Source organism: Rhinopithecus bieti, unplaced genomic scaffold (assembly GCF_001698545.2).
Source record: "Rhinopithecus bieti isolate Rb0 unplaced genomic scaffold, ASM169854v2 scaffold_55715, whole genome shotgun sequence".
NCBI classification, from domain to species: Eukaryota; Metazoa; Chordata; class Mammalia; order Primates; family Cercopithecidae; genus Rhinopithecus; species Rhinopithecus bieti.
In genome coordinates, this window is record NW_016822769.1 from 910906 (window position 1) to 925629 (window position 14724).

A 14724-nucleotide genomic window follows, 5' to 3' on the forward strand; every position below is an offset into this window, starting at 1 on the left:
AAAACTTTAAGTCAGAGAAAACCCCATAATTTGATCAGCCTAACTCAGTTCTTTTGTTTTTTGTATAGTCCTGTGTTTTGCCAAATGTTTTTGATAAGGTTATTATATTTAGTAGTTTTTAAATAATTTTATAATATTAGCTAAATGGAAAAGCGGAGAAGACCATATATCAGAAATATTAATGATCCAGAAAGACCACCTGTCTTTATCACACACTTTGTTGTGAATAGGATTAAAGGAACCTTCGGCCAGGCATGGTGGCTCACACCTGTAATCCCAGCACTTTGGGAGGCCGAGGCAGGCAGATTACGAGGTCAGGAGTTTGAGACCAGCTGACCAACATGGTGAAAGCCCGTCTCTACTAAAAATACAAAAATTAGCCGGGCGTGGTGGTGCACACCTGTAATCCCAGCCACTGGGGCTGAGGCAGGAGAATCGCATGAACCCGGGAGGCAGAGGTTACAGTGAGCCGAGATCGCGCCACTACACCTTAGCCTGGGCGACAGAGTGAGACTCCGTCTCAAAAAAAAAAAAAAAAAAAAAAATCCGGCCGGGTGAGGTGGCTCACGCCTGTAATCCCAGCACTTTGGGAGGCCGAGGCGGGTGGATCACAAGGTCAGAAGATCAAGACCATCCTGGCTAACAAGGTGAAACCCCCCCCGTCTTTAAAAAACAAAACAAAACAAAAACAAAAAATTAGCCGGGCATGGTGGCAGGTGCCTGCATTCCCAGCTACTCAGTAGGCTGAGGCAGGAGAATGGCGTGAACCTGGGAGGCGAGCTTGCAGTGAGCTGAGATCGCGACACTGCACTCCAGCCTGGGCAACGAGAGAAACTCCGTCTCAAAACCAAAAAAAAAAGAATCTTCCTGTTGTAGAGTTGATTTTTTTTTTTTTAGACGAAGTCTCGCTCTGTCACCCAGGCTGGAGTGCAGTGGCACAATCTCAGCTCACTGCAACCTCTGCCTCCTGGATTCTCCTGCCTCAGCCTCCCGAGTAGCTGGGATTACAGATGCACACCACCACTCTCCGAAATTTTTGTACTTTTAGTAGAGACGGGGTTTTGCCGTGTTGGCCAGGCTGGTCTCGAACTCCTGACCTCAAGTGATCCATCTGCCTCGGCCTCCCAAAGTGCTGGAATTACAGGTGTGAGCTATCGCACCCTGCCGAGTTGATGTTTTATATAATGCTCCTATACTTAGTCCTTCTTCCCTGGTTGTCTTGATTTTTTTTCTTAGGTGACTGAGAAATCTGTTTTTTCCCCAAGTCCTCCTCCTCCTCCTCCTCCTTTCACCGTGAAGGTTTATAGAAGTAGTGAAGATTAAAGGTGGACAGTTGTAATACCTGAAACTTGATTTCAGATTATTCAGGCTAGGAATGTAGACTAAGTGGAAACATGCTGCTACTTTTGAAAATGTCATTTGATGTCACAGAGGGCAATGACTTTAGCTCTTTCATGAATATAGTAAGTTAATATAAATTTAGTAATCATACCATTTGTAAGGTAGAGTATAAATTAACAGACCCGGAGAATTTTAGAGCTGGAGGAGACCAAAGAGGTCATCTAGTCCAGTAACATTTGTGTTTTGTTGTGATGAATCATTCTGAAGACTCCTTAACATGTAGTGAATGTTTATCTTAATTAGGGTGCTGCAGGAAGAGATGTATATGATGGAAGGATGAAGACAGCTCTGATTAATGTCTCATCTCCCATTTTGACAGCGTCTTTGTTTGTTTATTTTTTAGGTAAAATTTACATGTGAAATGCCAGATCTGATGTCCAATAATTTCTTTTGCTGTTGAGGAAACAAAGTGCTAGAATGATTACATGACTTCAGCAGTGTCTCACAGCTAACTAATGATAGATGAAGGACTGGAACCTGAGTGTGTCTGCCTCCTAGTTTGGAGGTCATTCCTTTAGTAACTCCTTCAGGAGTCTACTCTAAAACCATTGCATGCATGTATTATTTTTTATATAGCCAACTGTAAATATACATAAAGTTTTACGGCAAATCTTGACTTTGTTGCCTTTAATGTTTGATTTGTGATCTTTTTGTAATTTTCTTTATTTATATGTACTGTCTACTCTTGTTTCTGTCTTAATGCATGACACATCAGAACAGGTTGAGTATCCCTCATCCAAAATGCTTGCTATCAGAAGTGTTTTGGATTTCATATTTTTTTGGATTTTGGAATATTTGCATATACATAATAAGGTATCTTGGAAAGGACCCAAGTTTCAACATGAAGTTCATTTATGTTTCACAAGTACCTTACACATATAGTCTGAAGGTAATTTTAAACAATTTTTTTTTATACTTTAACTTCTAGGGGACATGTGCACAATGTGCAGATTTGTTACATATGTATACATGTGCCATGTTGGTGTGCTGTACCCATTAACTCGTCATTTACATTAGGTATATCTCCTAATGCTATCCCTCCCCGCTCTCCCCACCCCACGACAGGCCCCGGTGTGTGATGTTCCCCACCCTGTGTCCAAGTGTTCTCATTGTTCATTTCACACCTATGAGTGAGAACATGCATTGTTCGGTTTTCTGTCCTTGCGATAGTTTGCTCAGAATGATGGTTTCCGGTTTCAACCATGTCCCTGCAAAGGACAGGAACTCATTCCTTTTTTATGGCTGCATAGTATTCCATGGTGTATATGTGCCACATTTTCTTAATCCAGTCTGTCATTGATGGGCATTTGGGTTTGTTCAAAGTCTTTGTTATTTTGAATAGTGCCGCAATAAACATACATGTGCGTGTGTCTTTATAGCAGCATGATTTATAATCCTTTGGGTATATACTTAGTAATGGGATGGCTGGGTCAAATGGTATTTCCAGTTCTAGATCCTTGAGGAATCGCCACACTGTCTTCCACAATGGTTGAACTACTTTACTGTCCCACCAACAGTGTAAAAGTGTTCCTGTTTCTCCACATCCTCTCCAGCACCTGTTGTTTCCTGACTTTTGAATGATCGCCGTTCTAACTGGTGTGAGATGGTATCTCATTGTGGTTTTGATTTGCATTTCTCTGATGGCCAGTGATGATGAGCATTTTTTCATGTGTCTGTTGGCTGCATAAATGTCTTCTTTTGAGAAATGTCTGTTCATATCCTTCAACTGCTTTTTGATGAGGTTGTTTGATTTTTTCTTGTACATTTGTTGAAGTTGTTTGTAGATTCTGGATATTAGCCGTTTGTCAGATGAGTAGATTGCAAAAATTTTCTCCCATTCTATAGGTTGCCTGTTCACTCTGATGGTAGTTTCGTTTACTATGCAGAAACTTTTTAGTCTGATTAGATCCCATTTCTCAACTTTGGCTTTTGTTGCTGTTGCTTTTGGTGTTTTAGACATGAAGTCCTTGCCCTTGCCTATGTCCTGAAAGGTATTGCCTAGGTTTTCTTCTAGGGTTTTTATGGTTTTAGGTCTGACATTTAATTCTTTAATCCATTTTGAATTAATTTTTGTATAAGGTGTATCCAGTTTCAGCTTTCTACATATGTCTAGCCAGTTTTCCCAGCACCACTTATTAAATAGGGAATCCTTTCCCCATTTCTTGTTTTTGTCAGGTTTGTCAAAGATCAGATGGCTGTAGATGTGTGGTGTTATTTCTGAGGGCTCTGTTCTGTTCCATTGGTCTGTATCTCTGTTAAACAATATTTTTAATAGTTTTGTGCATGAAACAGTTTTGACTGCATTTTGACTGACTCGTAACATGAAGTCAGGGTGGAATTTTCCACTTGTAACATTATGTTGGTGCTCAAAAACTTGGATTTTGGGACATTTCGGATTTTCAGATTTTTATATTTCAAATTTTCCTAGTAGGGATGCTCAGGCTGTATACCACTTCTCATTCATTTAGCAAATACATTTGTAAATAGGGCACATAAGTAAGTTCTAATTTGTTGAGGATACTTCATATACAATGTGCTATTATCTCTTAATGTTGTTTAGGTAGAAATGTGTGCGTTCAAGACCTTAGGAGCAGATTATCAACTGAGTTTATGCTTTTATCATTATTGTAATCTTATTGTTAATACAAGGCAATTTGAAACCATAATTGTCTGCCTCAAAAATTGCTTGGTATCATGGATTTTGTGAAGGGGAAGGAAATCTTATGAGGAAGAAACTTTTAGTTTATTTATAAGCCCCTTTTTGTAGGCAAGAATTGAGTATTGATGTGAAGATTGTTTATGTCTCAGTGATACAGTCTTCCCCACCCCAATTATCTGGCCTTTTGAGAGAGGTTAGAAAATTGTGGCTTAGTTCAACAAAGTTTGAGTTAATTTGTGTGTCAGGTTACTAGAGTTATGGATCCAGCATCTACCTTCAAGATTTACAGTGTAGTGCAATTAAAGAGAAAGAAACAGATTATTTAATATGATTTAATAGGTAAATTAGAGATAATAACAGAGTTTACACAGGTTTGAGGCTACAGAGGTGGTTACTTACACATGATACTTGGGCTGAGTTTTAAACGATGAAGGTAATAGTTAATAGAAAGAATGAGGTAAAAAGAGCAGAAGCATGTATAGAGCACAGTGTGGGCAGGAAACTATTATTGCAGTGCTAAGAAAGTGGCAGCCGGCTGGGAGCGGTGACTCACCTCTAATCCCAACACTTTGGGAGGTTGAGGCGGGTGGATCACGAGGTCAGGAGATCGAGATCATCCTCGCTAAAACGGTGAGACCCCGTCTCTACTAAAAATACAAAAAATTAGCCAGGTGTGGTGGTGGGCGCCTGTAGTCCCAGCTACTCAGGAGGCTGAGGCAGGAGAATGGCGTGAACCCGGAAGGTGGAGCTTGCAGTGAGCCGAAATCGTGCCACTGCACTCCAGCCTGGGCGACAGAGCAAGACTCCATCTCAAAAAAAAAAAAAAAATGTGGCAGCAAATAGCAATGAAAAAAGACTGGGAGGTAGTTATTGTGGGTTTCATATATGCAATGCCAGAGTGTTTAGTCTTTATTTTGAAGGCAGTTGATGGGAAACCTGGGTGAGAGGAACAGGCAAGTTTGTGCAGTGCCAAGGATCCATTTAAAGGGAACAAGACTAAGAAATATTTCAGAGGTAAAATCATCAGGATTTGTTGATTGACTATAGAAGATAAGAAAGAGGAATAATAACTGGGATGTTTAGGATGGCTTCTAAGTTTCTGGCTTGGCTAATTAGGTAAGATGGTAGTAACATTACTTGTCATGAAGAATGTATTAGGAAAAATACAGTAAGAAGAGCCGGTTTTGGTATGGGGGTGGTATGCGAAAAGTGAATTCAGTTTTGGGTGAGTTGAATTTGAGGTACCAAGTAAAATTGTTGAGAACATGGTTGAGTGTGAGTCTGAAATTTAGAGGCAGTAGAGATTCTAGCAGAATTAATGATGCAGTTTATAATGAACATTTGAAAGAGACTCATTCTCCAACTCCAACCCACTACCTCTTTAATCCTTTTACTTGTGCTGCAGGCAAGTAGAAAGGAAATTTTATTGCCCAGTTTTGAATTGCTGGGCAATTAACTTTTTGTATTCCTGAAAGTAGATGTGGTTCTAGTGTTTGAACAAGTGGGATTGTTTTACATTATATACTTTTTTCTTCCAATGTCATGAATTCTTAGGCTTAAAGTGTCCTTATTGCTATGTTTGTTTTGTGATGATGCTTAAAGTGTATCATTTTCATTTACAGATTTCTTTCCTAAGCATACTCGTTTTCCCAATCTTTATTATTATTATTATTATTATTTGAGATAGAGTCTTGCTCTGTCGCCCAGGCTGGAGTGCAGTGGCGTGATCTCATCTCACCACAACCTCCGCCTCCTGGGTTCAAATGATTCTCCTGTCTCAGCCTCCCAAGTAGCGGGGACTACAGGCACCCACCATCATGACCGTCTAATTTTTGTATTTTTCGTAGAGACAGAGTTTCACCATATTGGCCAGGCTGGTCTCGAACTCCTGACCTTGTGATCCGCCCCCTCTTGGCCTCCCAAAGTGCTAGGATTACAGGCGTGAGCCACCGCGCCTTATTTATTCCATTTTTTACTGATACAGGTTGAGTATCCCTTATCTGAAATACTTGAGACCAAAGGTCTATTTTTATGTTTTTTGGGGGGGGGGAATATTTGCATTATACTGGTTGAGCATTTGCTTTTGAGTGTCATGTCAGCACTCAAGTTTCTGGATTATGCAGCATTTCAGATTTTGTATTTTCAAATTCGGGATACTCAACCTGTAATAGAAAAGAATTGATCTAGTAATGGAACTCTAAAGAACTGAAAGGATATGGTAAATTCTGGCATAAATAATAGCGTTACCAACGTGAGGCTGTATATGTATGTTTAAAATTGTTTCCTTTATATTTTAAATTTAATAAAATCAGGTTGCTGATGTTACATAAGAATTCCTAATGTGTACTGGGCCAAATTAATATTGTATTATGTTTGTTTGGTTTTGTTATCAGGGTAATGTTGGTCTCATAAAATGAATTGGGAAGTGTTCCCTTCTGTTTTCTGGAAAAGTTTATGTAGATTTGTATTGTTTCTTTTTAGGTGATTGGTAGGATTCTCGAGTGAAGCCATTTGGGCCTGGAGTTTTCTATGTTGGAGGTTTTTTACTACAGTTTCAATTTTAGAAATTAATAGATATGGGGCTAATTAGGTTATCTGATGTGTGAGCTTTGGGGATCCATATGATTTGAGGAATTTGACTTTCATCTAAATTATTGAGTATACAGGCATAAAGTTTTTTTTTGTTTTTTGTTTTTTGTTTTTTTGAGATGGAGTCTTGCTCTGTTGCCCAGGCTGGAGTGCAGTGGCGTGATCTCGGCTCACTGCAACCTCTGCCTCCCAGGTTTAAGCGATTTTCCTGCCTCAGTCTCCTGAGTAGCTGGGATTACAGGTGTGCACCACCGTGCCTAATTTTTGTAATTTTAGTAGAGATGGGGGTTTCACTCTGTTGCCCAGGCTGGTCTCGAGCTACTGACTTCAGGTGATCTGCCTGCCTTGGCCTCCCAAAGTGCTGGGATTACAGGCATGAGCCACTGTGCCTGGTCCTGTTGGTAATATTCTGTAAATTCTCCTTAAAAGTATATAGGATCTATAGTGATATTCAGTTTTTCCTTCCTAATAATGGTTGTGTCTTTTTTTCTCAAACTGCTAACGGTTTATCAGTTTACTGATCTTTGCCAAAAATTTAATTTCTGTTTTTAAAAATTTTTTTTTAACTTCATCTTGATTTCTGGTCTGTTGAATGCTTTCTCTCTTGGCAGTTGGTTGTAATTTCATCCTCTTTTGTGTGTCTTGCAATATTTTACTGAATGCTGGATATTGTGAATAGGGTAGTAAAGAATGAGTAAATAGTATTTATACCTGGAACATTGCATTCCTGGACTTTTAGTGTAGGGAGTTGAGTCAGTCTAGTCAGGAGTTAAGCTGATTTTCTGTTTTGTTGTTGCAGAGGGTACCTTAAGTGCAACATTGGCTTCAAATTTCTCTCGTGTTACTTTGTGCTTAGATTGGTAGTTGGCATGTGGGAAGGTGTTTCTGAATTTTCCTGATCAGCTCTCAGTGTTTGGCTTGTGTGCCTTGGCGTCATGAGTAGAACTCTATCAATGATCTTGCTCCTCTAGGCCAAACTGCAGTTTGGATCTTTGTAGGTGTTGTCTGGAAAAGAGTTTCTCTGCTCTTGCCTCAGTGGTATTAGAGACATTAGATCTCTAAGATCTCTAATGTCTTTGGTATAAGACCCTGGGTCCAACGCTGTTTCCTTCCCCTACAGTGGTAGAGTTTTTTTCCTTTCACTCCCCCACCTGCCCAATTCACTTGTGCCTTACGGGTAACTGGGCTTGCTATTCCTCCACCAGTCTCTTCCAGTTTTTGTTCCCTAGAAGAGAAGGATCTGGTTGGGGCTTTGTATTTTTCCCATTGTAGAAGCTGCTCCCTTCCTCAAGCACTGCACCCCAGAGGAGGGCTCTCTTCAGTCCCTTGTTCCCATATTATGAGCCTTTGGTGGAGGTCTGTGGAAGATCTTGCAAATGGTTTGAATTTCGCTTGTTAACTGTGTCTCTCAGGAATAATATTCTCATGCTAATGCACACTTTGCCTTCAGCAGTTTGTTAACAATTTTAGATGAATTCTTTTTACCTGCTTTTATGGCACCATTGTTTCTTCCCTTGGTCTACCCTCAGGTGAGCCAGTGCTTGCATTCTGTCTCTACTAGGAAGGGGTTGTATTTTCTTTTTTTTTTTTGAGACGGAGTCTCGCTCTGTCGCCCAGGCTGGAGTGCAGTGGCCGGATCTCAGCTCATTGCAAGCTCCGCCTCCCGGGTTTACGCCATTCTCCTGCCTCAGCCTCCCAAGTAGCTGGGACTACAAGCGCCCACCACCTCGCTCGGCTAGTTTTTTGTATTTTTTAGTAGAGACGGGGTTTCACCGTGTTAGCCAGGATGGTCTCGATCTCCTGACCTCGTGATCCGCCTGTCTCGGCCTCCCAAAGTGCTGGGATTACAGGCTTGAGCCACTGTGCCCGGCCTAGGGGTTGTATTTTCTTGGATTTGAAATCGCCTGGTTGCCCTGAGTCCTCAGCTCTTGGATGGGTTTTTAAAGGGTTCAATTTTGTAGTTTATTCAGGCTTTTTGTTGTTAGGCTGGTGGTGGCATTCTTTCTAGCTTTCTATAGCCTAGGCAGAACCCAGTTAATTTATAAGAATGGATCTCTAGGCAAAACTCCAGTGGGTCATAGAAGTGCTCTTCTCTTTCTGAGGCTGTAGCTTGTAATTCCCCGACTTCTTTGCCCTCAGGTTGCCTTCTCTTCAGTTTAGACCAAAGGAAAGTGTTCTAATTGGTTATATTGATAGTGGAAAGAGAGGCTCGCCAATTAGCACTGGATTGCTTTTTCTTCTTCCCTAAGCACTGGTTCCCTCAAAACTGTCTTGTGGTCAGCTCCTCCTCTACAATTTTTGCCATCTTTTCCCAGTCTCCTCTCAACCTTGCTTATTCTTCTATTTCCTGTTATGAAATTCCTAGGGGAAAAAAAAAAACCATATATTGTGGCCAGGTGCGGTTGCTCATGCCTCTAATCCAGCACTTTGGGAGGCCAAGGCGGCAGATCACCTGAGGTCATGAGTTTGAGACCAGCCTGGCCAACATGGTGAAACCCTGTCTCTACTAAAAATTACAAAAATTAGGCATGGTGGCACATGTCTGTAATCCCAGCTATTCGGGATGCTGAGGCAGGATAATTGCTTGAATCTGGGAGGCGGAGGTTGCGGTGAGCTGAGATTGTGCCACTGCACTCCAGCCTGGGTGACACAGCAAGACTCCGTCTCAAAAAAATAAATAGATGGATAGATAGATAGATAGAGAATTTTAAAGTCTGGAATTAAGATGAAGTATTTCAGCACTTTGTGTACCTGACAATTGCCTTTTTTTGTCTACAGGTTATTTTGTCATTTTAAAAAATAAGTAAATATTAAAAAGGTGAGGTAGGAGGCAAATTTTACTTGATCCCTTTTCCTGTCCTATTCTTCTGTCCCCATTGTATTCTACCCTTGTTGACAGTAGTTGGTTAGGAAAGAAAAAAAGGGCCGGGCATGGTAGCTCACACCTGTAATCACTGCACTTCAAGAGACCAAGGTGGGCAGATCACTTGAGCCCAGGAGTTTGAGACCACCCTGGGCAACACAGTGGGACCCAATCTGAAATCTGACCCAATCTATAATCTGAAAGAAAAAAAACCAGATTCAAAAGTAGGCAAAGGACTTTTAGATTAAAAAATTATCTGGGCGTAATAGTGCATCCCTATAGTCCCAGCTGCTCTGTAGGCTGAGGTGGGAAGATCGCTTGAACCTGGGAAGTTGAGACTGCAAGTGAGCTGTGAACCTGCCACTGCACTCCAGCCTGGGTGACAGGGTGAGACCGTGTCTCAAAAAAAAAAAAAGAGATTTTGTTTTCCAATTCCAGAGTCCTTAGTCTCTCACTCTTTTGGAAACCTTTGGATTAGATGAAGATCTATAGTTTTGTTAAAAACTGTTTTAAACCATTTTAACCATTTGTACGCATATAGTTGTGGTATTAAGTACATTCACCTTGTTGTCTACCATCTATCTCCAGAACTTTTTCATCTTCTCAAACTGAAACTCCGTGTCCATTAAACAGTCCTCAAGGTTCATAATATATGTCAGAATTTCCTTGCTTTTTAAGGCTGAATACTACTTATTTGTATGTATGTACCACATTTTGTTTATCCATCCATTGATGGACACTTCCGTTGTGTCCACCTTTTAGCTATTGTGAAAAATGCTGCTATGAATGTGGGTGTACTGTGTGAGACCCTACTGTCAGTTCTTGTTGGATCATATGGCAATTCTATATTTAATTTTTTTGAGGAACTGCCATGCCACTTTCCACAACAGCTTTACTATTTTACATTCTCTCCAGCAAAGCCCAAGGATCCCAATTTCTCCACAGTCTTGCCAGCACTTTTATTTTATTTTATTTATTTATTTATTTATTTTTATTTATTTATTTATTTTTCAATTTAAGTGGGCTACTGTTTGTTAACTGATGAGCCTAGCGAAAACATAATCCATGCGGCTAACACCTTTGTTCATTCTTCTAATAAGCCTGTTGGATCTGGCTCCTTCCCTGTTGGCAGCATCTCCACCTTCTGTACAAAATGGGTGGTTTTTTCTTCATTCACCTCGTTGGAGAAGATTTGCCTCTTTGAAGCGTTTCCAACAGTATAGACTCTCATGAATCAGATCCTCCATGCAGTTGATGCCATGATCTTACAAGAGATCGAGCAATTCAAGCGTTCTCTGGTCAAAGCAATTCGCTTCTTATTGGTTTTGCCATAACCATGGCTTGTAGATTAGCCATTTACTGACTTCAGATTGGGGTACCCCATGCAATATATGAACTCTAACAATCCTCGCATTTAATCGAACCTTGTTGAGCTTCAGAAAGGTTCCGAAGATTTGACAAAGGCGATGAAGCTGCAATACCTTTTGGACCTTTGGGCTCACGCCATTGATACCTCTGATCCTGATGACAAATGCCAGTTTGGATTCAGCAGGTACATAGAAGTTGCCAGCTTTTCTTGCCACCCTCGCCATTCGAATTTCGGTTCTGTACATCTGCCTATATTCCTTGTGGTAGTGCTTCGCTTTTTCATAGATAAGCTTCCTCCTTGCCTTTCAAAACATCTTTTGGGCAAACTTCTTTCTCAGGCGCTTGATCTTCAGCTCTGAAATTCCTTCGCTTTTTCTTAAGGGTTTCTGCCACAGCAGGAAATTTCTTCTCTTCTGTACCCTCCATGGTTCCAGCCGGAAAAAGAAGCTTGTTTTGTTTTTTGATAATAGTCATCCAAATGAGTGTGAAACTGTTTCTTCTTGTGGTTTTAATTAGCGTTTCCATGATAATTAGATAATTAGTGATGTCAAGTGTGTTTTCATATGTTTATTGTCTATTTGTATATCCTCTTTGGAGAAATGCCTATTCAAGTCGTTTGCCCACTTTTGAATCTGGTTGTTTTTTCTTTCAGATTGTAATGCTTTGTGTATTCTAGATAAGAACTTCTTATGAGATACATGATTTGCAAGTATTTTCTGCCATTCCATGGTTTGTCTTTTCATTCTGTTGATAATGTACTTTGATACACAAAAGTTAAAATTTTGTAAGAGGTAGGGTCTTACTGTGTCACCCAGGCTGGAATGCAGTGGTGCGCTTTCAGCTTGCTGCACTCTTGAACTCCTGAGTTCAAGGGATCCTCCCACCTCAGCTTTCCAAGTAGTAGCTAGGACTGTAGGTGTGCACCATAATGCCTGGCTAATTTTTTTAGTTTTTTAGGGATGGAATTTCACCTTGTTGCTCAGACTGTTCTCAAATGGTCCTTCTACCTCAGCCTCCCAAGTAGGTGGGATTATAGGTGTGAGCCGTGGCACCTGGCTCAAAAATTTTGGACTTTGACAATTTATCTGTTTTTCTTTTTATTATGTGTGCTTTTGTTGTCATGGCCAAGAAACCATTGCCAAATCCAGTGTCATGAGCTTTTCCCATTTACACACACATACACACACACACACACACATTTTTTTGAGAAGGGGCCTCACTCTGTCATCCAAGTTGAAGTGCAGTGGTACAGTCTCAGCTCACTGCAACCGCTGCCTCCCAGGCTCAAGTGATCCTCCCATCTCAGCCTCCCAAGTAGCTGAGACCACAGGCACACCCACCACACCCAGCTAATTTTTTGTATTTTTGGTAGAGACAAAGTTTCACCATGTTGTCCAGCCTGGTCTCGAACTCCTGAGCTCAGGTGATCTACCCCCCTTGGCCACCCAAAGTGCTGCAATTACAGGTGTGAGCCACCACGTCCAGCCTGTATTTTCTTCTAGGAGTCTTACCTCTTATGTTTAGGTATTTGATCAATTTTGAGTTAATTTTCTATGTAGTGTAAAGTAAGTGTTTTTTTTTTTTTTTTTTGCGTTTAGATACATAGTTTTCCCAGTACCAGATATCTATAGCTTTAGTAGGGGTACATATAGGCCTGGTGTTGAGATATGGAACATAGTTTTCTTTTTTTTTCTTGTCTTTTTTTTTTTTTTTTTTTTTTTTTTTTTTTTTTTTTTTTTTTTTTTGAGACGGAGTCTTGCTCTGTCGCCCGGGCTGGAGTGCAGTGGCCGGATCTCAGCTCACTGCAAGCTCCGCCTCCCGGGTTTACGCCATTCTCCTGCCTCAGCCTCCCATGTAGCTGGGACTACAGGCGCCCACCACCTCGCCCAGCTAGTTTTTTGTATTTTTTAGTAGAGACGGGGTTTCACCATGTTAGCCAGGATGGTCTCGATCTCCTGACCTCGTGATCTGCCCTTCTCGGCCTCCCAAAGTGCTGGGATACAGGCTTGAGCCACTGCGCCCGGCCCTTCTTTTCTTTTCTTTTCCTTTTCTCTTTTCTTTTCTCTTTTCCTTTTCCTTTCCTTCTTTTCTTTTGACGGACTCTCGCTCTGTTGCCCAGACTAGAGTTCAGTGGCACGATCTTGGCTCACTTGCAATCTCCACCTCCCAGGTTCATGCTATTCTCCTGCCTCAGCCTCCCAAGTAGCTGGGACTACAGGCGCACGCGTGGCGAATTTTTTTGTATTTTTAGTAGAGATGGGGTTTCACCGTATTAGCCAGGATGGTCTCGATCTCCTGACCTCGTGATCTGCCCGCCTCGGCCTCCCAAACTGTTGGGATTACAGGCGTGAGCCACTGTGCCCGGCTGTAGTTTTTTATATTTTTTGTATAATAGGTTCTAGATTTACTTTTTTCTTTTTGATACAGAGTCTCTATCCAGCTGTTGGCCTGTCTGAAGTGCAGTGACGCAGTCACAGCTTACTGCAGCCTCGACTTCCCAGGTTCAGGTGATCCTCCCACCTCCGCCTCCCAAGTAGTTGGGACTGTAGGCGTGCACCATCACACCCGGCAAATTTTTAAATATTTTTAGTAGACACAGGGTTTCATCATGTTGCCCAGGCTGGTCTCAAACTCCTAGGCTCAAGTGATCTATCTGACTTGGCCTCCCAAAGTGCTGGCATTACAGGTGTGAGCCACTGTACCTGGCCTAGCTAGGTTCTAGATTTTTGAATTCAGTTATATTATGGGTTAACTATGCACATAGGAGCTGCCCTGGAACTCTGATCTGTATTTGTAACATTGTTTCTATCAGAGGTTTAATTTTGAGCTCCTACCAGCCAATTTGAAAACACAGCCTTTTTTTTTTTTTGAGATGGAGTCTCGCACTGTCACCTAGTCTGGAGTGCAGTGGCACCATCTCGGCTCACTGCAGCCTCTGCCTTCCAGGCTCAAGCTGTTCTCCTGCCTCAGCCTCCCGAGTAGCTGGGATTACAGACACCCACAACCTTGCCCGGCTAATTTTTTGTATTTTTAGTAGAGACGGTGTTTCACTTTGTTGACCAGGCTTGTCTCGAAAGCCTGACCTCATGAGCCCCTGCACCTGGCCTTTTTTTTTTTTTTTTTTTTTTCTCGCTCTGTCGCCCAGGCTGGAGTGCAGTGGCGTGATCTAGGCTCACTGCAACCTCCGCCTTCTGGGTTCAAGCGATTCTTCTGCCTCGGCCTCCCAAGTAGCTGGGATTACAGGAGCCCGCCACCACGCCTGGCTAAGTTTTGTATTTTTAGTAGAGACAGGGTTTCACCATATTGGCCAGGCAGGTCTCAAACTCCTGACCTCCTGATCCACCCGCCTCGGCCTCCCAAAGTGCTGGGATTACAGGTATGAGCCACCATGCCCTGCCGTAAACTTAAAGCTTTTACAGGTTAATTTTATCTTGAAGTTTTGTTCAGCCAGGGGTTCAGCTGAAAAATTACCCATTCCAATGGACCATTCAGGCAGAAGGCAGAAATAAAAAACAAACCTGGCTGGGAACGGTAGCTCACACCTGTAATCCCAGCACTTTGGGAGGCCAAGGCAGGTGGATCACTTGAGGTCAGGAGTTCAAAACCACGCCGGCCAACATGATGAAATCCCGTCTGTACTAAAAATAGAAAACAAGTAGCTGGGTGTGGTGGCATGCGCCTGTAATCCCAGCTACTTGGGAGGCTGAGGCAGGAGAAATGCTTGATCCTGGGAGGTAGAGGTTGCAGTGAGCTGAGATAGAACTGCTGTACTCTAGCCTCGGTGACAGCCATCTCCAAAAAAAAAAAAACTTAGAGAAAATGGGAAATTGCTGGCTCAGAAGGG

General features: G+C 41.9%; 1 protein-coding gene and 1 pseudogene across 1 annotated transcript in view; one reads left to right on the top strand and one right to left on the bottom strand.

Moving 5' to 3' along the window:
- The window catches only part of CTDSPL2 (CTD small phosphatase like 2), a 109278-nt gene that overhangs the window by 13660 nt on the left and 80894 nt on the right, over positions 1-14724 (top strand).
- LOC108521284 (heterogeneous nuclear ribonucleoprotein M-like) overlaps positions 1-14724 on the bottom strand; it is a 38963-nt pseudogene that overhangs the window by 13342 nt on the left and 10897 nt on the right.